Source organism: Crinia signifera, chromosome 5, assembly GCF_055691185.1.
Source record: "Crinia signifera chromosome 5, ASM5569118v1, whole genome shotgun sequence".
Taxonomy (NCBI): Eukaryota; Metazoa; Chordata; class Amphibia; order Anura; family Myobatrachidae; genus Crinia; species Crinia signifera.
Genome location: NC_139221.1, coordinates 14,499,008 through 14,517,078, shown reverse-complemented (window position 1 = coordinate 14,517,078; position 18,071 = coordinate 14,499,008). Strand labels below are relative to the sequence as shown.

At 47.2% G+C, this 18,071-nt stretch overlaps 1 protein-coding gene across 1 annotated transcript in view; it reads left to right on the top strand.

Moving 5' to 3' along the window:
- Window positions 1-8,357: 8,357 nt before the first annotated feature.
- The window catches only part of TMEM74 (transmembrane protein 74), a 39,985-nt gene continuing 30,271 nt past the window's right edge, over window positions 8,358-18,071 (top strand). The window contains exon 1 of the mRNA XM_083186699.1: window positions 8,358-8,492. The gene's annotated coding sequence lies outside the window, so the exon portion shown is untranslated. The remainder of the gene's footprint in view (window positions 8,493-18,071) is intronic.

The window sequence follows — 18,071 nt, the reverse complement described above, 5'->3', positions numbered from 1 at the left end:
ATTAATAACTAAATACAAAAGAACAACGGAAAAAATGAAAAAAATGAAAAAATGAAAGAATGAAAAAAATGAAAAAAGTCAAAAAGAACAAAAATTGCCAGTTAGTGGAAAAACAGTAGAAAGTCCTCCAGGGGGGTCCGGAAGTCCATAGATTGGTTATTTAACCCAACAGGGTACAGGGAGATCGGTGCTGGGCACAAGGTGTATCTGAAGAGACCACCATATAGATATGTAGGAGAGTCCGCACTCAAGGTAGATTGTTGTCATAGGGGGTGCTCCAACAGATGAATGAACATCACAAGGATATAGAGATATATGAAATGGGCACTCACCAAGGTCTTAGGTTCAGCAAGAAAATTTATTCACGAAATAAAAATACATCCGACGTGACGTGACGTTTCGATCAAAGGATCGTCATAAGGAAAATGTCAACATAGATAGCAAAATATCATTCCCAACCAACAGGCAACCTGGTATCCATCCATGGAGGAGATACAACTGTACAGCCTAGCCGGGCCAGTTTAAATACCATCACACAGGAAGTGATCACTGCACTTCCTGGTGCAACATCCAAAATGGTACAATCATACGTTTAGGGCATATAAATGAAGTACAGGCAGTCTGTTAACTTAGCTACAGAACATAAGACTAACGAATTGTACCAGGATAGAACAACTAGCAGCATAAGACAATAGAAGCGTTGTTTAGCGCTAAACGCTCCAGTCCCGGTAGACCGGAAATAGAATCTGCGTTCCACCCGCTCGTATCGCGGGGAACTTCCGCGTGTCACAGCTCTCAATGTCAGCTGCGCTAGACCGGAAGTGGAACTAGCGTTCCACCGGTACTAGCTATGGGGAGCTTCCGCGTGCCATACACAGCGCACATCGCTGTAGTATACACACAATCTATGTTGTCATGACAGCGCAGCTTGGAATCTAAAAGGCACCGATCAGCGGGGAGCAAAGGATGTTTAAATAATGTGTAGGATGTTGTGGTATACATAAACCAGCCCGGGTGGCCTCACTAGTACTGGCAGAGTACAAAGAAAAAATATATAAAGAAAAAATATAAAGGTAAACAAAATATAAATAAATAAACATCAAAGAAAATTATCCATGCGTCACCACTTGTTGACACAAGGAACAACAACACCAAAAGACATAAAAATCAATATGAAATCCAAAAGAATATATATACACACAGAATGTGCAATAGTATGCTGTTTTTTGTTATTTTATATTATTTAAATATTTTTATATTTTTGTTTTTATATAAAAAATTATTATTAGGAAATTTATAAACAAAATACCCCAAGGGGGTAATAAGGAATACATATCACTTCCGTGGATATCATCTCACAATCCTATAGCTGTGAGACAAGCGTATCATAAACACCAGGCGTAGTGACACCAAGAAATATTAAATAAATAAATCAACAAACATAAACAATACATAAAAAATACATAAAAAATACATAAAGAATGACCTGGAGACACCAAATCCAACTTCAAAAAAACAAAAATCCAAACCAAGGCAACTGGAAACATAACCATAAAAATTAAAAAACGGGAAAAGGGCATCAGAGGTTATTAACGCAAAAAGATGGACAGTGGATTTGCCTCATTTAGGCCTTTAGGGGCAATCGTGCCCAATTCAAAGATCCATTTGGCTTCACGCTTCTTAAGCAAGGTATCCCTATCACCACCTCTCACGGGTTTCGGGATATGATCTATCAACATGCATCGAAGGCTGGCCACACTGTGGCCCATTTTTGCAAAATGTTTAGCGACAGGTTTGTCCGAGGTTTTTGCGACAATCGCCGCCCTGATCGTGGTCCTATGATTAGCCATCCTCTCTCGAAAATCACGCTTGGTCAGGCCCACATAATATAGCCCGCATGGGCAAATTAGGATATAGATTACATAATCCAATCTGCAGTGGAGCCGATGTCTGATGGTAATCTTTTTCCCACTGTGTGGGTGGGCAAAAGCTGGCCCTGTCATCATGGACCTGCAGGTAGTGCAATCACTGCACCTAAAACAACCGTTTTTAGGGCGAGGAAACCAGGAGCCTGTGTCAGTTTTTGGTTGGCAGAGAGGTCTCATTAACAGATCCTTGAGGTTGCTTCCTCGTCTGTATGCACACATAGGAGGTGTTTTACTAACCCCAGTGAACGCCGGGTCAGTGGCAATAATTGGCCAATATTTAGCAAGTTTTTGCTTCCTAGTATGTGCCCCTTTATCAAATGTATTAGCATAAATCATTCTTGGTTTCTTATCAGCTGTAGTAGGCACTAGCTGTTCTGCTGAATTTTTGGACCTTGCCTTGGTGAGGCATCTAGAGAGGGTGGTATCTGAGTAGCCACGTTGCTTGAATCTGGAGTACATCTCTCCAATTTGTTCCTCCATTGTCACAATAGCTGTATTGTTCCTTAGGTTCTCTTTCAAATGGGGAGGATGGTGGCTCGTTGCGTGGAGAAGAGAATTTCTGTCCGTGTCCTTGCGATAAAGTCTGGACCCTAGGCCACACCCATCCTTAAAGAGGGTTACATCAAGAAAATTAATTTCACAAAGGTGAAGCGGATCGGTGTCTCCAGGCCATTCAAACAAAAAAGCATATCCCTCAGGTCACTCTCACTCCCTAGCCAAATCAAAAAAACATTGTCTATGTACCGACGGTAGTAAATATATACTAGGTGATTCATCGCGCCCTACGGGCGCTCTTCACACCGTCGTAGGGGGCTACGCCCCATTAAAATGAGAGCACACTGTGATGCTAATGACACATTGTGCCGCACACCTTGATGCCCATTACACCTCATACTGTGATGGCAATTACTTAATGCTGCCCACACCGTAATGCCCATTACGCCCCATACCATGATGCACATTACACCACACAATGTGTTGTCCACAGTGCCAGATATGCCCCCACAGTGCCAGATATTCCGTCACAGAGCCAAATACACATATGGCCCCACAGTGGCAGATATGCCCCCACAGTGGCAGATATGCCCCCACAGTGCCAGATATTCCGCCACAGTGCCAGATATTCAGCCACCGTGCCAAATACACATATGCCTCCACAGTGCCAGATATGCCCCCACAGTGCCAGAGACACATATGCCCCCACAGTGCCAGAGACACATATGCCCCCACAGTGCCAGAGACACATATGCCCCCACAGTGCCAGAGACACATATGCCCCCACAGTGCCAGACACATATGCCCCCACAGTGCCAGATACACATATGCCCCCACAGTGCCAGATATGCCCCCACAGTGCCAAATACACATATGCCTCCACAGTGCCAGATATGCCCCCACAGTGCCAGAGACACATATGCCCCCACAGTGCCAGACACATGCCCCCGCAGTGCCAGAGACACATATGCCCCTCACAGTGCCAGACACATGCCCCCACAGTGCCAGAAACACATATGCCCCCACAGTGCCAGATATGCCCCCACAGTGGCAGACACATATTCCCCCACAGTGCCAGATATTCCCCCACAGTGCCAGAGACACATATTCCCCCACAGTGCCAGACACATATGCCCCCACAGTGCCAGGGAGTGGGGGGAGGGGGGGAGATATGCCCCCACAGTGATAGATATTGCTGGGGGGAGCGTGGAGTGCCAGATATGCCCCCACAGTGGCAGATATTGCTGGGGAGAGATATGCCCCCACAGTGCTAGATATTGCTGGGGGGAGCGTGGAGGGGGGGAGAGCGCTTACCCAGTCCCTGTCTGTGGTCCGCGCTGGACCTCCTCCAGCCCTCCTGCGCTGGCCGTGGCTTCTAGAACACGGACGCGGATACAGGAAAATGGCCGCCGGCCTCCTGCACTGAGTACATGTCCTCAGTGCAGGGGGCCGGCAGCCATTTTCCTGTAGCCGCGGCCGTGTTCTGCTTCTGGAAGCCGCGGCCAGCGCAGGAGGTCCAGCGCGGGCCGCAGACAGGGACTGGGTAAGCGTGCCGGGGGGGCATATGGCACCCTGCCCCCAGGCCGACATTGGTCCGCGCCCTGGAGTAGGCGCTGCCGGAGTGTGCACTGCCCGCGCCTGCCATGCCCCCCTGCCGGACACGCCCCCCGGCCTGCTGCCGTTGGCTAATTGGTCCTGACGCACTTCTTTCCATGACGTCGTGCTGTATGGCTATTTGGCTACATGTGTCAGCTGGGAGGGGGTGTGTGACCCCGCCCAGCGTTACGGACACAGTGTCCGGATGATTGACACATGTAGCCACATATATAAGAAATATATATATATATATATATATAGTTTGGGTGCGGCCCGGCACTCACCGCAAACGTCCAACTGCCCTGGTGCCCGCCTATGAAAACGAGTAGATCAAAAAGAAAAGACTGGCACTCCGGGGTCTTCAATAAAAGTGCTGTATTTGGTGGCAACAAGCGTCCAACGTTTCGGTGGTTGTCCCCCTTTGTCAAGGTGCGTGGTGATAACAAGGCTTGTTATCACCACGCACCTTGACAAAGGGGGACAACCCCCGAAACGTTGGACGCTTGTTGCCACCAAATACAGCACTTTTATTGAAGACCCCGGAGTGCCAGTCTTTTCTTTTTGATCTATATATATATATATATATATATATATATATATATATATATATGGTACTTATGTAATATCTGGACTCCCGTTTTTCTTATGAGACCGTGTCCCCTCGCGGGGCTCGCTGCGCTCACCACGCTTCGGGCACGGTGGCTCGCTGCGCTCGCCACACTATATAAAATCAACTCCATGCATAGTTGGATAGTAGGGGTATGAAAAATGGGGTGCATTTAACATGGGAGTCCAGATAATACATAAGTACCATATATATATATATATATGGATAGCAATTGTAAGATGTTGACCTTAGTAATTTTGTTGACCTTAGTAATTAGATCAACATAGCCTTGTAGTGAATTATAAAACAAGCAAAATAAAGTCCAAAAATCATATTTATTTATTATAAAAGTCTCTTATTCCACACAATACAGGTGGTTTATCAAGACTGTTAAAAGGTTCAATGGTTTGTTATTAATATTTCAGAGTAGCAAACGAATGTTCCCAACGTGTTCCGTCCCTACATGGGACTTCATCAGGGGTTCACTATAAACATATAAAGAGCACATTTCAGAAAAACATTTTCAAAAATATTATACACATACATTTAAAAATGCTGTACTTAGGACTTTACTTTGTAATATGTATGTGTAACAAAGTAAAGTCCTAAGTACAGCATTTTTAAATTAATGTGTATAATATTGTTGAAAATGTTTTTCTGAAATGTGCTTTTTATATGTTTATAGCGAACCCCTGATGAAGTCCCATGTAGGGATGAAACGCATTGGGAACATTCGTTTGCTACTCTGAAATATTAATAACACACCATTGAACCTTTTAACAGTCTGGATAAAGGCACCTTGAGAAAGACCGATTACGGTAGAAACGCGTTGGTGAGCAGCTGGAGACCGGAGTTCTGAGAGGAGACAGCCACCAGACACAGGGGAGGAGTGCCGAGGGAGACGTCTGCAACCTCGGGCGGCTTAGTAAAATCATTAGCCGGGGAGAGAGCACATACCAGCAGTGGAGCATCGTGGCATATAAACATCCGGTACTTGTGTATTTTGGCGGCGCCCATCGCATCGCATACCATAACGCATGCGATGGTATGCAATGCGACGCGATTTCGGTGGTTAGTGTATGATGGCATACAATTTTGAAATTGTATGCCATTGTACATGGCATACAATGCCATACGATGCGATGCGATTAAACATTGTATAAGCTTATACAATGTTAAGCACTCTAATGGGTGCTTACAATGTTAAATGCACCCCCACGCCACCCCCCCACTATAAACGTGAACCCGAAGCGTGGCGAGCGGCGGCGGTACGCGTCCTACAACCTTTTCATACCCCCACTATCCACGTCGGCGTGGAGTTGAGAATAGATTAGTGTGGCGAGCGCAGCGAGCCACCGTGCCCGAAGCGTGGCGAGCGGCCGCGGATACCTGTGAAGCCCACGAAGGGACGCGTTTACCTGTGAAGGTATCCGCGTCCCCTCGCGGGGCTCGCTGCGCTCGCAACGCTTCGGGTCGGTGGCTCGCTGCGCTCGCCACACTAATCTATTCTCAACTCCACGCCGACGTGGATAGTGGGGGTATGAAAAGGTCGTAGGACGCGTACCGCCGCCCCTCGCCACACTTCGGGTTCACGTTTATAGTGGGGGGGGGTGGCGTGGGGGTGCATTTAACATTGCAAGCACCCATTAGGGTGCTCAAAAGCACCCTTTAGGGTGCTTATACGATTTTTCATTGTATAGGGGGTCAAAATCGCATCGCATCGCATGCCATCGGGTACATGGCATGCGATGCGATACGTTCATCGTACGATGCAGAAATCGGGCGCCGCCAAAATACACAAGTACCAAACATCCTTGCCACGACCCTGCCAGACTGCGAGCGCAGGCAGATTCTGACAGGAGGGAGCACACCTGTTACCAGCGATTCGTGCACCTAGCTCCAGGCTCTCTTCTGTTTTTCCCTTACCTCCAGGAAAACCAAACAAGCACAGGGAAAACCCAAAGGCTAACCACAGTGGCAGTGTGGCGCCTAAGGGAAGAGTACCAGTGTGGGAAAATCCTGATTAAGATCAGTGGATTTAAAAGGTGAAAAATCACATCCCCCAAGAGGTCCGGTGAGCTGTAAATTTTCTCCTTACAAAGAATTTTTGGTACTTGTTTCCTAGCACGGCCACAAAGATCTTGATCGTGGGCATCGTGAGGAAAAATCGGGGGCATCGCGGCCATCGCATGCACTAAAAAATCTGGTGCGATGGTACCGACGCGATGCCCGCGATTTCCCAATAGGGAACAATGTTAAATACCTCAATTTACCCGCGATGCCCCCGATTTCACATAGGAATCAATGTTAAATGGCTCAATTAACACAAATCATCATAGGCAACAATGGGAAATGGGCCAGAAAACCCAAAATACACCGCTGAACACTGAAATGTCCCCCCAAAAGTAGTTGACGGCACCCCACGATCAACGCAAACCCGAAGCGTGGCGAGCGCAGCGAGCCCGCGAGGTGCGTCGGTACGCGTCTTCCAACCTTTTCATACCCCCACTATCCACGTCGGCGTGGAGTTGAGAATAGAATAGTGTGGCGAGCGCAGCGAGCCACCGAGCCCGAAGCGTGGCGAGCGCAGCGAGCCCCGCGAGGGGACGCGGATACCTGTGAAGCCCGCGAAGGGACGCGTTTACCTGTGAAGGTATCCGCGTCCCCTCGCGGGGCTCGCTGCGCTCGCCGCGCTTCGGGCTCGGTGGCTCGCTGCGCTCGCCACACTATTCTATTCTCAACTCCACGCCGACGTGGATAGTGGGGGTATGAAAAGGTCGGAGGACGCGTACCACCGCCCCTCGCGGGCTCGCTGCGCTCGCCACGCTTCGGGTTCGCTTTGATCGTGGGGTGGCGTCAACTACTTTTGGGGGGACATTTCACTGTTAAGGGGTGTTTTTTGGGTTTTCTGGCCCATTTACCATTGTTCCCTATGATGATTTGGGTAAATTGAGCCATTTAACATTGATTCCTATGGGAAATCGGGGGCATCGCGGCTAAATTGAGGCATTTAACATTGTTCCCTATGGGGAAATCGGGGGCATCGCGTCTGGACCATTTAAGCTTTTTTTAGCCGCATACGACGTGACCGACGCGATATTGACTTTTTTCAATGCATTTCAATGGGAAAATCGGGGGCATCGCGTCGGTCGCGTCGCAGACCACTAAAAATGACACCCGATGCCCGCGATTGTGGCCGTGCTAGGAAACAAGTACCGAATTTTTTTCCGATGTTTTTTTCATGCGTTTGATGTTTTGTGGATTTTTTTATACATATTTTTATTGGATTGGTCTGATGGTTTGATCCATTTTTTGCAAATAAAGTGACTACATTTTTAAAGCTAACGCAAATCACGTGGCTTCATTTTGGAGAAATTATTTCCCTACAAATCCTACAGACTTATTGAATATATTATCCCTGCGCTGTGGTCAGCCCGTTTACATATTGTTTTTGCATATATATATATATATATATATATATATATATATATATATATATATATAAGCACACACAGCATGTGTGTATGTACAGTATATATGTGTATACACATAAATATAATGTCACATAAATGTACATTGTGCATTATTACACGCTGTACAAGGTAAATGTTACAATGATGAAACTTCAGCTCCCCCCTCCCGGCATCTCCACCCTACAGGACAATCCTCAGCCATCCAGCACAAGAGCCTTCCCAGTAAAACTACAACTCCCAGCAGGCTTTGCACACAACCACTCCCCAGCTGAGCACATCACCTCGCTGTTATAGACAGAGAGAGCAGAGCAGCCGGAGCTACAACAAGTGCCTGCTCCCAGCAGCAGCACCATCACCCTGGACAGAGCACCAGCGCTGCGGGCTCAGCACTGAGTAAGTACCGGGGTCCCTCCACAGCATGCCAGGTATTACTGCCTTCCCCATGCCAGGTATCACTGCCTTCCCCATGCCAGGTATCACTGCCTTCCCCATGCCATGAATCCCTGCCATCCCCATGCCAGGAATCCCTGCCTTCCCCGTACATTCCTTCTCTGTGTCTATACAATAGTCAGGGAGACCACTGCTATTATATGTATCCTATTATACATGTGCCCCCTATATACAGGGTTTGCATTGAGTGATGAGTTCAAGATCCAGACTTTCTGCCAGGAATTCTATCATTCAGCATAATAACTGTAATGACTGGGTTCATGTTACCTGCTACTTTGGGTCTTTTAATGGATATATATATATATATATATATATATATATATATATATATATATATATATATATATATATATCTATATATATATAATTTCTGTATTAATTAAAAATAAGAGCGCGCTCAGGGATTTCTATGGGTGCAGATTTAATTGCAGCTGGCTCCTGGTCGTTCCTGTATTCCTGCTGCCGAGGCACCGATGAGTCTTTTGGGATTATCACATTTCCTCTGGGCTGTGCTATCCTGCTCTCTGTGTTCCTGTTTATCATCCTGTGCCTGTGCCTCATCCTGTGTAATACCTGTGCCTCATCCATCCTGTGTAATACCTGCGCCTCATCCTGTGAAATACCTCCGCCTCGTCCTGTGTAATACCTGCGCCTCGTCCTGTGTAATGCCTGCGCCTCGTCCTGTGTAATGCCTGCGCCTCGTCCTGTGTAATACCTGCGCCTCGTCCTGTGTAATGCCTGCGCCTCGTCCTGTGTAATGCCTGCGCCTCGTCCTGTGTAATACCTGCGCCTCGTCCTGTGTAATACCTGCGCCTCGTCCTGTGTAATACCTGCGCCTCGTCCTGTGTAATACCTGCGCCTCGTCCTGTGTAATACCTGCGCCGCCTCCTGTGTAATACCAGTGCCTCGTCCTGTGTAATCAAATGCCTGTGCCTCGTCCTGTGTTATACCTGTGCCTCGTCCTGTGAAATGCCTGTGCCTCGTCCTGTGTAATACCTGCGCCTCGTCCTGTGTAATACCTGTGCCTCGTCCTGTGTAATGCCTGTGCCTCGTCCTGTGTAATCAAATGCCTGTGCCTCGTCCTGTGTTATACCTGTGCCTCATCCTGTGAAATGCCTGTGCCTCGTCCTGTGTAATACCTGCGCCTCTTTCTGTGTAATACCTGTGCCTCGTCCTGTGTAATGCCTGTGCCTTGTCCTGTGCAGTGCCTCGTTTCTTCCTCATCTTCTGCCTAAATTCAGTCCTGGATTTTTTTTGTCAATTTTTTTGGTATTTTTTTTATTAGTGCTGGTCAATGATTAAAATTTTTAATGGCATTACATTTTTGTGATTAACTGTGATGACTCGCATTGTTAGGCACATAAAGTGCCGCTTACCTACACTCTCATTGTCAGGGGTTCCATGCTCATTGCCAGGGGGATTACATGTTTGTTGCCAATGGGGATTGCATGCTCGTTGCCATAGGGGGTTACATGCTCATTGCCAGGGGTTCCATGTGCATTGCCAGGGGGGGGGGATTACATGCTTGTTGCCACGGGGGATTGTATGCTCGTTGCCAGGTGTTTCATACTTGCCTGGAGGGATTAGATGCTTGTTGCCAGAGGTTCCATGGTCATTGCCAGGGGTTCCATGCTCGTTGCCAGGGTTGATTACATGCTCATTGCCCAGTGGGCGTTAAATCTTTTAATTATGTAAGGGTTCACCTGTAGAGTATCTGCGCCCCTCCAAAGGTGGCCGCTGCCACAAAGGAGACAGCCGCTAGAGGTGCAGGAGTACTTCTAGCATGTCTTCTCTAAGGCGACGGCCATTTTTGAAGGGCTGCAGGGTCTCTGTAATGCTATCAGAGACTCTGCGCCTGCACGGCACACCCTCTCACTTTGCCGTGCGCCCCCCACGTTACCAGAGTAGACAATGAATCGCCGTTATAGAGCTGTTGCCCAGCACTATTTTTTGTATAGACATTTTTTTTAGGATATGGCTTTAAACAGCTGCCATTGATCTGATTTATGACGGTTAATGCATCCTGACATTCTGGTTCCACTTTCCCTGGCTGTCTGTCTTTGTATTTCCATATAGGTTATGGATCGGGAAGTGCTGTATGATCAATCAGCGTCCTCTAAGTCCGTACGTCAAATGCTGTGCCCGCAAGGGAACACGGTTTATTGTTATTGATAATAATTGCCTATATCGCCAACATATGATGTTGCTCTTTACAGTTGTGAACAAAACAGTTCTGGGGATATGTATTTAGGAAGCCTTTCGTGTTTATCAACGATATTTAAAATGTTAATGGTTTTATTAGCAAAACACGGCTAGTAAAAGCATCATCCTTATACATATCAGAGGTGCCGGACGCTTTATAGATAAATCCCAGGTGGCAGGGTTAGGAGGGCCCTGTCTGCGAGTTAATCACCAGCCAATCACCTCCTCCCTGCCATGTCACAAACTGTGTTTGAAAAATGTCAGGCAGAAGCTGATTGGCTGGTGGCTTATAACTCCATTTTATCACTTTTCAAGGCTTAGTACATTGCCCAGAATGAGACAGAATAGCTTGCAATCTTCATGCAAAATCGCTGGTTTCTGATAAAAATGGTACGCTGAGCAATATATTGCTGAGAGATATTAGACCAGTACACTGAGCAGTATATCGCTGAGAGATGTTAGACCAGTACACTGAGCAATATATTGCTGAGAGATATTAGACCAGTACACTGAGCAATATATCGCTGATAGATATTAGACCAGTACACTGAGCAGTATATTGCTGAGAGATATTAGACCAGTACACTGAGCAGTATCTTGCTGAGAGATATTAGACCAGTACTCTGAGCAGTATATTGCTGAGAGATATTAGACTAGTACACTGAGCAATATATTGCAGAGATATATTAGACCAGTACACTGAGCAGTATATTGCTGAGAGATATTAGACCAGTACACTGAGCAGTATATTGCTGAGAGATATTAGACCAGTACACTGAGCAGTATATTGCTGAGAGATATTAGACCAGTACACTGAGCAATTTATTGCTGAGAGGTATTAGACCAGTACACTGAGCAGTATATTGCTGAGATATATTAGACTAGTACACTGAGAAATATATTGCTGAGAGATATTAGACCAGTACACTGAGCAGTATATTGCTGAGAGATATTAGACCAGTACACTGAGCAATATATTGCTGAGAGATATTAGACCAGTACACTGAGCAGTATTTTGCTGAGAGATATTAGACCAGTACACTGAGCTATATATTGCTGAGAGATATTAGACCAGTACACTGAGCAGTATATTGCTGAGAGATATTAGACCAGTACACTGAGCAATATATTGCTGAGAGATATTAGACCAGTGCACTGAGCAGTATATCGCTGAGAGATATGTACACTGAGCAGTATATTGCTGAGAGATATTAGACCAATGCACTGAGCGATATATTGCTGAGAGATAATATACCAGTACACTGAGCAGTATATTGCTGAGAGATATTAGACCAGTACACTGAGCAATATATTGCTGAGAGATATTAGACCAGTACACTGAGCAGTATATCGCTGAGCGATATTAGACCGGTACACTGAGCAGTATATTGCTGAGAGATATTAGACCAGTACACTGAGCAGTATATTGCTGAGAGATATTAGACCAGTACACTGAGCAGTATATCGCTGAGAGATATTAGACCAGTACACTGAGCAGTATATCGCTGAGAGATATTAGACCAGTGCACTGAGCAATATATTGCTGAGAGATATTAGACCAGTACACTGAGCAATATATTGCTGAGATATATTAGACCAGTACACTGAGCAGTATATTGCTGAGAGATATTAGACCAGTACACTGAGCAGTATATCGCTGAGAGATATTAGACCAATGCACTGAGCGATATATTGCTGAGAGATAATAGACCAGTACACTGAGCAGTATATTGCTGAGAGATATTAGACCAGTACACTGAGCAATATATTGCTGAGAGATATTAGACCAGTACACTGAGCAGTATATCGCTGAGCGATATTAGACCGGTACACTGAGCAGTATATTGCTGAGAGATATTAGACCAGTACACTGAGCAGTATATTGCTGAGAGATATTAGACCAGTACACTGAGCAGTATATCGCTGAGAGATATTAGACCAGTACACTGAGCAGTATATCGCTGAGAGATATTAGACCAGTGCACTGAGCAATATATTGCTGAGAGATATTAGACCAGTACACTGAGCAATATATTGCTGAGATATATTAGACCAGTACACTGAGCAGTATATTGCTGAGAGATATTAGACCAGTACACTGAGCAGTATATCGCTGAGAGATATTAGACCAGTACACTGAGCAATATATTGCTGAGAGATATTAGACCAGTACACTGAGCAATATATTGCTGAGAGATATTAGACCAGTACACTGAGCAGTATATCGCTGAGAGATATTAGACCAGTACACTGAGCAATATATTGCTGAGAGATATTAGACCAGTACACTGAGCAGTATATTGCTGAGAGATATTAGACCAGTACACTGAGCAGTATATCGCTGAGAGATATTAGACCAGTACACTGAGCAGTATATCGCTGAGAGATATTAGACCAGTGCACTGAGCAATATATTGCTGAGAGATATTAGACCAGTACACTGAGCAATATATTGCTGAGATATATTAGACCAGTACACTGAGCAGTATATTGCTGAGAGATATTAGACCAGTACACTGAGCAGTATATCGCTGAGAGATATTAGACCAGTACACTGAGCAATATATTGCTGAGAGATATTAGACCAGTACACTGAGCAATATATTGCTGAGAGATATTAGACCAGTACACTGAGCAGTATATCGCTGAGAGATATTAGACCAGTACACTGAGCAATATATTGCTGAGAGATATTAGACCAGTACACTGAGCAGTATTTTGCTGAGAGATATTAAGCCAAAATTGCTCAGCAACCAAATCGTCCCATGTGTACACACCAGTGTGCCCGAAGCTGCGAAGGCATGCGTTACACTTATACGTTGTCCATGTCGACCTACAGTATGACTTTTTGACCGTGTCAGCATTTTGACCATGTCGGCATTTTGAACATGTTGGTATGTGAGAGCCTGCCAATGCTCGTCGGTATTTCGGATGTCGGGAAATCATACTGAACCCATGGTTGGTACAATCCCCGACATTCCTTTTCCAAAGCCAAGCTCCCACCAATAAGTAAGATTTGACAGTGCAAGATGGCAGTGTTGGCCAGGGGGCAGCAGTTGGCACAGGCTGGTAGAATGGAGCCGGTTATCCTCATTATTACCTGCAGACCATTCCTAAATTTGTGGCATAGAGAAAAAAAAGATACTGAAATGGGGGTATGGGTCATTGGGTTGACATAGATTAGGTCGACAGGGCTTTGTTTGACACCTGAAATAGGTTAATTTGGCTATGGCTGACAGGACACAAACATTAGGTCGACAATGGGAACATCAAAGTCAAAAGGTTGACGTGAGTTATTTGTATCATGTTTGCCCCGGATGTCGACATAGTTGACATAGGCACCGTCTAAGTGTACCACATAGGATATGAAATACCGCCTGTCGGCACATGTTGGCTAAAAAAAAAACACATGAAAAACTCATGTCAACCTTCCCATTGTTGACCTAATGCTTGTGTCCACCTTCTAATCCTTAGCCATGTTGACCAATTTCAGTGGTCAACCTAAGCTCTGTCAACCTAATGTATGACGACATAAAAACGCTGGGTGTTCAGCTACGAATGCAGGCGTGGCGATGCCTGCTTGGGCGGGGCTGCGGAATCACATGATGTCAGCTCCCGCCCCATATTCAGCAGGTACTGTCAGGAATAAAAGTCACATGGGGGCAGAAAGGCCCTGCTTGTGAGAACTTACATTGGGAGAATAAGACACACATTGGGGTACATTTACTAAAATTGGAGTTCTATTGAAGATGGGAGGGTTCTCATTGCAGCCAATCAGATTCTATGTCTTATTTAGCACCTTCTAGAAGATAATAGAATCTAATTGGTTGCTATGGGCAACATCACTTCTTCATACCTCCCAACGTTTGTAGCTGGGAGGTCGGGATGTTCGCGCGACGAAGCCGCGCGCGCTCCCGAAAAGGGGGCGTGGCCTCGCGGGATGATGCGAACTCCGTCCACGCCCCCGTTTTCGCCGCTCGTAGGCGCTGAATAGACGCTGTGCGCATGCTTGCTATTCTTGGCAGGCTGGGGGGCTCCCAACTGTCCCCCCCCGACCGCGGGACAATGGCGGCCCCAGGCGGGCGAATATCGGGACATTCCCGCGGTAAGCGGGACAGTTGGGAGGTATGCTTCTTTAATAGAACTCACGTCTTAGTAAATTTGCCCCATATAGGTCATGGACCCTTGCCGCCACTCCACACCGATTCCCGTAATGTACTAATGAGGCCCAAATGGTAACCATGACGGCGTGGTGCTTGAGGCATCAGTCGGCCACGCCCACTGTTGGCTGCGGAGGTTCTGTGTGGGATGTAAGGAGAAGACTTTGTGCTGAAGCGTAGAGCTTCCTGCTGTAGGTATTGTAGAAGTAATTGAAGGATGAGTGCCTGGGAGGTCACACGGGTGCGTATCCATCACCGAATGCAAGGTCACGTAACCATGGCTACCTCAGGGATAGAATATTAAGCAATTCTACAGGTATATACTGTACTATAGTATTACGGCAAATGATTGAGCCAAGTGGACTGTACTATAAAGTATCTGCAGTAAATATACTCTTTATTTGCAGAAATGGAATATAAGCCATGTTTGCCTGGATGGCATCTGGGTGGTAACAGAGAAGAGGTCCCTATTTCAACACTGCCCCTGGTATGCTGTGATGTGTTACAGTGCCAGGTAGGGCGAGGGTGCAAATAACTAAAGTTCACATTATCAAGCAGCACACATTCATTGGGAAAGTAGGCGGGATCGGGCAGGGCCAGTGATAGGGTGTTCTGTGCCCGTGAAAACGATATGTTTGTGCCCGCCTACTAATATGTCCACTTGACATGGCTCATTGCAATGTTTCATGCTGTATTTTGACATGTAATGAGCAAGGGTAACATAAGGGGGTCTGGTTGGGGAGACATAAGGGGAGGGGGTGGCTGATGAGGGAGAAGGGGGTCGAACTGTTGAGACAGAAGTGGGGCTGGCTGGAAAGACCAGGGCAGGCTGTATGGGAAGACAACGGGTTGCTGGCTGGTAAGACAGAAGAATGGGATGGCTGGAGATATAGCAGGGAGGCTGGTTGGGGAGAACAAGGGGAAGCTGACTGGGAAGACCAAGGAGGTTCTGGATTGGGTTGCAAAGGGGGCTAGCAGGTGAGACAAAAGGATGGGATGGTTGGAGATACACAATGGGAGGCTCGCTGGGAAGACAAAGGGTTGCTGGCTGGTAAGACAGAAGAATGGGATGGCTGGAGATATAGCAGGGGAGGCTTCCTGAGAAGACCAAGGAGGTTCTGGCTGGGGTGGCAAAGGGGGCTAGCAGGTGAGATAAAAGGATGGGATGATTGGAGATACAAAATGGGAAGCTGTCTGGGGAGACCAATGAGGGTCTGGCTGGGGTGGCAAAGGGAGAGCTGACTGGAGAGACAAAGCAGGTCTTCCTGGAGAGGCAGGGTGGGAGTAGTTGGAGTGACAAGGGGAGGGCTGGCTGTAGAGTAAGAAGGGGATGTGACTGAGAAGACAGAAGAGAGACTCGCTGGAGAGACCAAAATGGGCTGGCTGGGGAGACAGAAAGACAAGATGGGTGGAGATACAGTAGGGGAAGCTGGCTGGGGAGACCAAGGGGAGGCTGGCTTGGGAAGCTGGCTGGATAGATTAAGAGGAGGCTGGCTTTGTAGAACAAGAGGAGGGTCTGGGGAGACCAAGGGGAGGCTGGCTAGGTAGAACAAGGGAAGGCTGGCTGTAGAGGTCAGGGAGGGTCTAGCTGGGGTGGCAAAGGTGTTGGCTGGCTGGTAAAACAAAGGGAGAGCTGACTGGAGAGACAAAGCAGGTCTTCTTGAAGAGGCAGAATGGGAGTACCTGGAGAGACAAGGGGAGGGCTGGCTGTAGGGTAAGAAGGGGATGTGACTGAGGAGACAGAAGAGAGACTGGTTGCAGAGACCAAGGTGGGCTGGAAAGGACAAAGGTGCTGGCTGGGGAGATAGAGGGCGGGTTAGCTGGAGAGACAGAAAAGAAGTTTGATGGGGAGAAAGAAGGGGGGGCTGGTGCTCAAAAGGGTAGCCACACACCTTCAGTACATGCAAGTGAATGCATTGGCACCACCACCTCATTCACGGTGACTTCCTTCCATGTCCGATCATCTCCACTCTTGCGCTGTGTTGGCTTAAACATCTATGATCTGAAAATAATTAGCCTACCTTCCCTGACGGCATCAGCAAGTGTGTATGCACATGCTGGCACCCTGCTGCCACCAATATCGTCGTTTCTGGGGCCTCGTTTAGTGTGTATGGGGCATTAGAGTGTGGGGGGGGGGGTCAGGGAATAAGAGGCTTTGAAGTCAGCACACACAAAAGCAGGGAGAAAATACAAACTCTACACAAATAAGGCCCTGGTCTTAAAAGAACCCCTGACCCTGGTGTTGTGAGACAACAATGCTTACCAATGTGCCACCATTCCCTCCAAACAAAGCACTTCCCCATCTATGGAGAGAAATGACCCATATGACGTACCGTACTCAATGCGACGTCCTATTTATGCCACAACACCCGCAGTGAGCAGATTCAGCTATCAAACCTTCAAAAGGGACGTTGCCCATAGCAACCATTCAGCTTCAGACAGTAATAGCTGGAAGCTCATTGGCTGCTATTGGAACTTCTCTATCATCTATCTTGCACGTTAAACAAATGGACACTATGGGCCTGATTCGGCCATGCTCGCTAGGCTGCATATACTTACTGTCTATCGAGCAGTGAAACAATGCCTCGCCAATAGCTTGCCCCCCCCCCCCTCGCCGAGCCTAGCATGGGAGTGGACGTGTGGTCTTACTTTTCACATGCCCACTATTCGCAGAATTGGATGTGGGTGCTGACTTCATGTGATGTCAGCCACCCGCCCCGAGGATGCATTGGTATGCCTGCGGCCCAGCATCTCCATGGGCGGAGCCAATGTTTTTGTGGACACCGTGTTCTGCAATGTGTCAGGAAGCCGTTCCTAGCTGATTGTTCTCTGCTGGAACGCCCGGGGGTGACATCACACCGTGTTCTGCAATGTGTCAGGAAGCTGTTCCTAGCTGATTGTTCTCTGCTGGAACGCCCGGGGTTGACATCACACCGTGTTCTGCAATGTGTCAGGAAGCCGTTCCTAGCTGATTTTTCTCTGCTGGAACGCCCGGGGGTGACATCACACTATGATCTGCAATGTGTCAGGAAGCCGTTCCTAGCTGATTGTTCTCTGCTGGAACGCCCGGCGGTGACATCACACCGTGTTCTGCAATGTGTCAGGAAGCCGTTCCCAGCTGATTGTTCTCTGCTGGAACGCCCGGGGATCACATCACACC